Source organism: Equus asinus, unplaced genomic scaffold, assembly GCF_041296235.1.
Source record: "Equus asinus isolate D_3611 breed Donkey unplaced genomic scaffold, EquAss-T2T_v2 contig_378, whole genome shotgun sequence".
Lineage (NCBI taxonomy): Eukaryota > Metazoa > Chordata > Mammalia > Perissodactyla > Equidae > Equus > Equus asinus.
Window position 1 is genome coordinate 95,941 of NW_027225047.1, and position 6,071 is coordinate 102,011.

The following is a 6,071-nucleotide window of genomic DNA, read 5'->3' on the forward strand; positions in this document are numbered from 1 at the left end:
TGTCTCACTTCCTCCAAGCTCCAGAAGGCAGCCCACACATGCCCACCAGAAGGGCCATCATCCACCCATCCCAGTGCCCCTCGGGTCCCACTCCCCATTCCCATGCACATTCCCCCCGAGGCAGGGACAACCCCCAGCTTTGTTTGACTGTCTCCACTGGAGTCAATACACATCACCTTCCTGGTAAGTGCTGAGGCTGTCCGGGCCACCTGCGCAGATGGGGGATCCACCCAAGGACCTGGCAGCACTTCAGTGAGTGCCCATCCCCCACCAAAGGGCCAGACTCTGCCCACCTTCCACTCTCTCCCACCTCATTCATCGGCACAGCCACCCTGTACAGCAGGTGCTGAGTGTCCGTCTCTACCGTCCCCTGTTCGCTAGGGGACAGCGAAGGCTTGGGGAGAAAGAAAGCTGCCCAGGTCACAGTGTTGATAAGGGAGGGAGCAGGGATTTGGACCCAGATCATCGGAATCCCGAGCAGGGAATGGCAGGTGTGGGGCGGCTCATGGCACCGGGAAGGCAGGGGCCACCCACCCCGCGAGCTCCTCTGCTCACCGCAGCCATCCTCGTCAGCTGCTCTGCCACCAGCTGGGGAGGGAAGTCCAAGATGTTCGGCTTCTCCTCCCGCAGCTGGTCCTCGGTGGTCACGGCCCAGGGGCAGCTGGGCTCTGAAGCTGCCTTTAATGATGGCCCTTGCTCTGGTCCTGGAGTGGCTGACTCAGGGGCTGCTGGCTCCAGCTCTACCACACGTGGTGAGACTGGAGGTGCAGCTGGCTCCAGCCCGGGGGATGGCACTGGCTCTGGCTCTGGAAGTGGCAGGAGCTTTGGAGCTTGCTCTGGAGGAGGATAAAGAGAAAGTTTCACCCACACACCTGACAGTTTCTATGCCTTTCCAAAGATAGGAAGGGCTCCACTGCCTCTAAGGGAACGCTAGCCCATGAACCTCAACACAGACAGTCTTCCCAGACTCCAGTCCCCTCACCTTTCCGTTCGGCCTCAATGGCCTTGAGATGCTCCAGGTGGCCTGGCAGAAGGTAGGCATGGCCCTCCACGTGGGAGCCACCAAAGCTGACGTGCAGAGTGGCCAGCTGCAGGGTCCAAGAGGGAAACCGCAGGGGCTCCCTGCAATCCTGCCCTTGGCCCAGCCAGGTTCCCAGCAGGAAATAGATAGCACTGCGTGGAGGCAGATGGGCCAGAGAGTCAGTGGCCTGGCCTTTCCTTAAACACTGCCCTCCCAAGGCACTCATGTTAGCATCTGTGCCCCTGTGCCAGACCCTCCCCCTCCAGAGGAGGGCCCCATCCCAGCCCTGAGCCCTGGCTGGCTGTCCTGGCTGTGGCAGGCCTGCTCATCCAGCAGGCTGAACACAGAGTCTGTGAGAGTCTCTTGTTCCCACCGATACTCTCCTCCCCAAGGGTCTGGACACAGCCCACCCAAGCCCTGCATGAATGTGGGCCACTGGAATGAAGACTCCAGCAGACTTGGGAGCAGCTTGCTCACACACCTCCTACTATGGACCTGGCGGTGGTGCTCACAAGGGGTGGATGTGGAGAAAGGGAGGCAGGAGGGGCTGGGACTCTGCTGGGAGTGGGTCTCTAGTGAACAACGCAGCCCAGCCTCCCTTCCAATTCTCAAGGGGCCTGGGACCCATGCACAGCTCTCTTTGAGTCCAGTCCTGCCGGAGTGGAAGCCACCAGAACTCAGCCCTCCCATGGGAATCACAAGATGGGTGAGATGCAGGGTTCTCCCAGGCCTGACCCGGCCACAGCCTCCATCCTCTCCCTGCACCCTGTTTGCTAGAGACAGGAGGCCGTCCTTCTCGACCCAAAGACCACTCACTTTGGGAGGTGGTCCTGTCCTCCAGCATCCCGCACGCATTGGGCCAAGCTGCCTCCATGTGTCCCAAAGGGGATGAGGGCATCGCCCGGGATGGAGGGTAGATGGGACCTGTGAATGATGTCAAGTGTGACTGTCTGACTCTCAGATTAGAGGGGAGGGCCAGGGAGGCTGTCTGCTTCAGTCACTGAGTGACACTTAGTGTGTCCAGAAGTCCTGCTCAGAGTAGGTCCTTCATAGACATTGTTGAATGATCTCCAACCAGAACCACCCCGGGTGTCTGAGTGGGCCGGGTCCCCTCTGTGGCCCTAGAGATCCCTAAGTGGCTACACCAAGGACAAGCACCAGGACCAGCTGGATGGCATCTCAAACTCCTTGACAGGGTGCTCTCCAGGTGCTTTTCCAAACTCAAAAAGCCACAAGCCAGTGAAGGGAGAGGAAGACTACTTTCCGTGGGGGACAGAGAAATAATCACCACCAGCAACCACAGCATGGCCCACCACCCTCTCTGCAGAGCCGGGCACCAGGGCAGCACCTGGAGGGCTGATCCCATTCATCCCTGGGAGAAGCCTAGCAAGTTCATCCTCTGCCACCCCACCTTTCAGAGGAGCCAACTCAGGCTCAGAGAGATGCGGTGACATTCCCAAGGCAAGACACACAGCTGGCAGTGGGCAGAGTCACCACTGTGCTGAGGAGGAGGTGGGCAGTCACCTGGGAAACAGCTGGTCCAGCACCTGGTGGGCTGTGCTGGAGCCTGAGTAGCTGCAGAGGGAGGTGATGACACTGCAGAGGACTCTGCTGGGGAAGGCTAGCAGCACAGTCTCTGAGAGCCTCTGCATCATGCCTGCCTGGAGGCCACGCATCCTGCAGGCCTCAGTGACAGACAGAGTGGACTCATCTTCACTCTGGGTGGGACGAGGAGGGACACAGAGTCAGGGTCACCACTGCGAACCACCAGTGTTATCGGGGTCTGCAGCTGACCCAGGAAATCCTAGCCCCTCCCAGACATCTGCGACAGGTGAGCCAGGGGTCCCAACTCAGCAAAGTTCTGCGCTCTCAAAGTACAATCTGACTTTGGTCCTGCGAAGGATTCCACATTGATCTCCCTCAAGGCCATTTGCTCGCTGAGGGACAACAGAGCTCCCTCTGTGAAGAGCACCAGCCCAGTGAATCCTCAACAGACACCCCTCTCTAGAGAGGAGAACAGAGGCTTTGGCATGCCAAGTGGCTTCTCTAGGTCCTGTGGCTCAGAACTGAGAACCGCCCAAAGTGAGGGCTGAGGGACATCCCCTCTGACTGCCTGAGGCTTCATCAGACCCTGACCTGGAGGGAAATGTTATGTGGCCACCTCACCCCTCCCAGGTATGGAAACAGTGTACAGGGCAGTGACACGTTCTGAGAATCCCTTTGACTTTCAAACACGCTGATGGTTATTTCTTTTACATTAAAGGGAGTTTGGAGACCCTTGTTATCGAGGTTTCATTTTCAAAAAAAGGCAAAATTCAAAGATACTCAGGGCCTATTGGGAAGCGACAATGACATCAACGTTTTCTCTAATCTTCCTAGGAAAATGCAAAGAGTGCCCTCCTACCCTCCTATGCAGCTGGTGGGGAGGAGCGGAAGTCCAGATTCCTTTGGGAATGGGACTGTGGGACACTCATGGGGGACAGCCCTGGTAGGGTCCCAGGAGAACGGCAGTTTGAGGTTGGATTCTGGGCCTGCCCTGGTCATCTCAGGGGCCTGGGTGGGAAGACCCCTCCGTGCCCACTCTCACCTCAGAGCTGCCCTGGTTATTGATGGTGGCGCGGTGCAGCTGGTCCCTGTCCAGGGAGATGGAGTACCCGAAGCCATCCGCCAGCTCTTCCACCACCTCCTGCGTGCAGCTCTGCAAAGACAGTGCCCGAGAGCCGGGCCCGGAGGTCTGAGGGGCCTGCCTCGACTTGGCCACAGGAGGAAACCCCCGCACAGATCAGGTACTGAGCAGCATCTGCCTAGACCTCTAGCCAGGGAGGGAATGAGATGACACCTGGAGGGCTCGGGTCTAACCTATGGGTAGAGGAGCTTGGTTCCCAGCACCCACTCTCCCATCCTGCTAGCCACCACCTAGGCTGGGAACACAACACACTGCCAGGCTTCCAACACCGAGCAAATGGCTCCTGCCCAGGGTGGGTCCCCGCTCAGCACCGCCGTCCATCTCTCACTCCCCTCCGACACACAAGGAGGCTCAAATTGTTGTGCAGGTGGCATCCAGTTGTGGCCTAACCCTGTTGGCTTTCCCTGTGTTACCTGAGTGCTCCTCCTACCAGTTGGACAGAGGCGGTGCAGGTGAGGGCCAAGCCAGTGTCTATAGTGACTGAAAAGGCTCTTTTTCTTGGCTTTCCTGAAGCCAGAGCCTCCACAACTCGGGAGACAGCAGGAGAACATCCTCTTGTCTTCAGTGTCTCCACTCAAGTGGGCTCAATAGGATGCTATGTCTAGAATGTGGGCGCCTGGAGACCAGTGTGCTAAGTTCTGTTGGGGTCTGTTTTCAAGGAAGTGAGGTCACTTCCTCAAGTTTCCCTTACCTGGGCCCCTTCCTTCAATCACACCCACCGAAAACCTCTCTGGGATCTTGGCTGCTCACCCTCCTTGCCCATGTCACCTCCAGAACTGTACACAAATAGCCAGCACAGATCCCAACACAGGACCTTGTGATGGAACCAGGGTTCCAGCTTGAGGACATGCAGCTGAGTTCCGACCTCTTTTTTCCTACAAGCTCTGTGTCCTGGAAATGCCAATGGGCCTCCCAGGGCCTCCTCAATCACCCAACCTGCACGATGGGGGCGAGGCCAGAAATAGCTCCCTTGGGACATCCTCAAGTGTAGAACAGACAATAGCGACAACACCTGTGGTCTGGTTTGCATGTGTCTGATGCACACACTTAGAGATTAAACAATGACAAGAAGGGGTGGGATGTAGTGTGGAGTACCCCTCAAAACAGGACTTGGTTCCAGCTCTATGACCTTGAGAAAGTCACTGCCCCTCTGGGCCTCATTTCCAGGTCTGCACCTTTAAGAGGTGGAAATTAGGGGAAATTCAGATACTTCCATTCACTGGCATGAAACCTTGCAAGGTCTCCTGTTTGACTTAGAATCAGACCCAAATGCCTCGTGTCGGCCTATGTAGTGGGCAGTCTCCACTATGGCTCCTGGTGCTCACTGTCTTCTGCTGTGCACGTCCTTGTGGAACCACAAGTGGTCAGGAACTGCCTTCTGAATAGAATGCAGCCAAGGTGATGGGATGGCCTGCAACCCAGGGTTAAGAACAAAAAGCCTGGCCCTTCCTTCTTACTCATTGGCTTTAGTCCCCTCCGTCTTTCCCTCCTTCTGTTTCCATCTCTCTCTCTCTGCATCTTATATCTCTGGAACTGGGGGAGCAAGTGTGCATGCTTTCAGTTGTCCTATGAAGATGTTCCATAGGAGAGAACGGAGGGAATGATTGGCCAACAGACAGGTAGGAACTCAGACTTTCAGTCCAAACAAACCCCGTCAACATGCATGTGAGTGAACTTGGGAGCAAACCCTCCACAAGTCGAGCCGCAATATCGCCGCAGCCCCTGCTTCACAGAGACCTTGAGGCGGAGGCACCCAGCTAAGCTGTGCCCCATTCCTGGCACACAGAATTTGTGAGATGTTAAGGATTTGTATTTTCTAGGTGCAATGTCTTAGAGCAGTGTCATCAGAGAGCGACGGGAAAAGCACAGTCTGCCAGTTCCTGCCCTCTGGCCCTGCCTGTCCCCATCTACCCTCCTCTCTCTTCTCAGGCTCCTTCCAGCTCCACTGCCCTCTTTCGGACATTGTCTGGTCAGACCCACTTCTTCCTGTGAGCCTCTGCGCCAGCGGTGCCTTCCCCCTGACACTCAAACTGTTCCCAGACACAGGCAGGCGTGCCTCTCATCTGGCACCCTGCTCACAGCAAATGTCACCCCTATGATGCCTTTCTGAGCCTCCCAGGCACAGGCTCCACTGTCACAGGTCTCCCACCTGCAAGGGCATATCATCATGTCCTCCTTCTTGGTCTCATCTGGATAAAGTGAGTCCATGAAGGAGGGCTTTCTGCTTGGCGGACGAGGAGGCAGCTTCTTCTGGTTTCCTCAGGATCATGACTGTCTCTTCTGGGCTGAATGTTTCCCCTCCCAAGTCCATTGTGAAAGGAAATTCTCATTCCCTTGCTTTCAAGGGTCTGGTTTCCCCAAGAA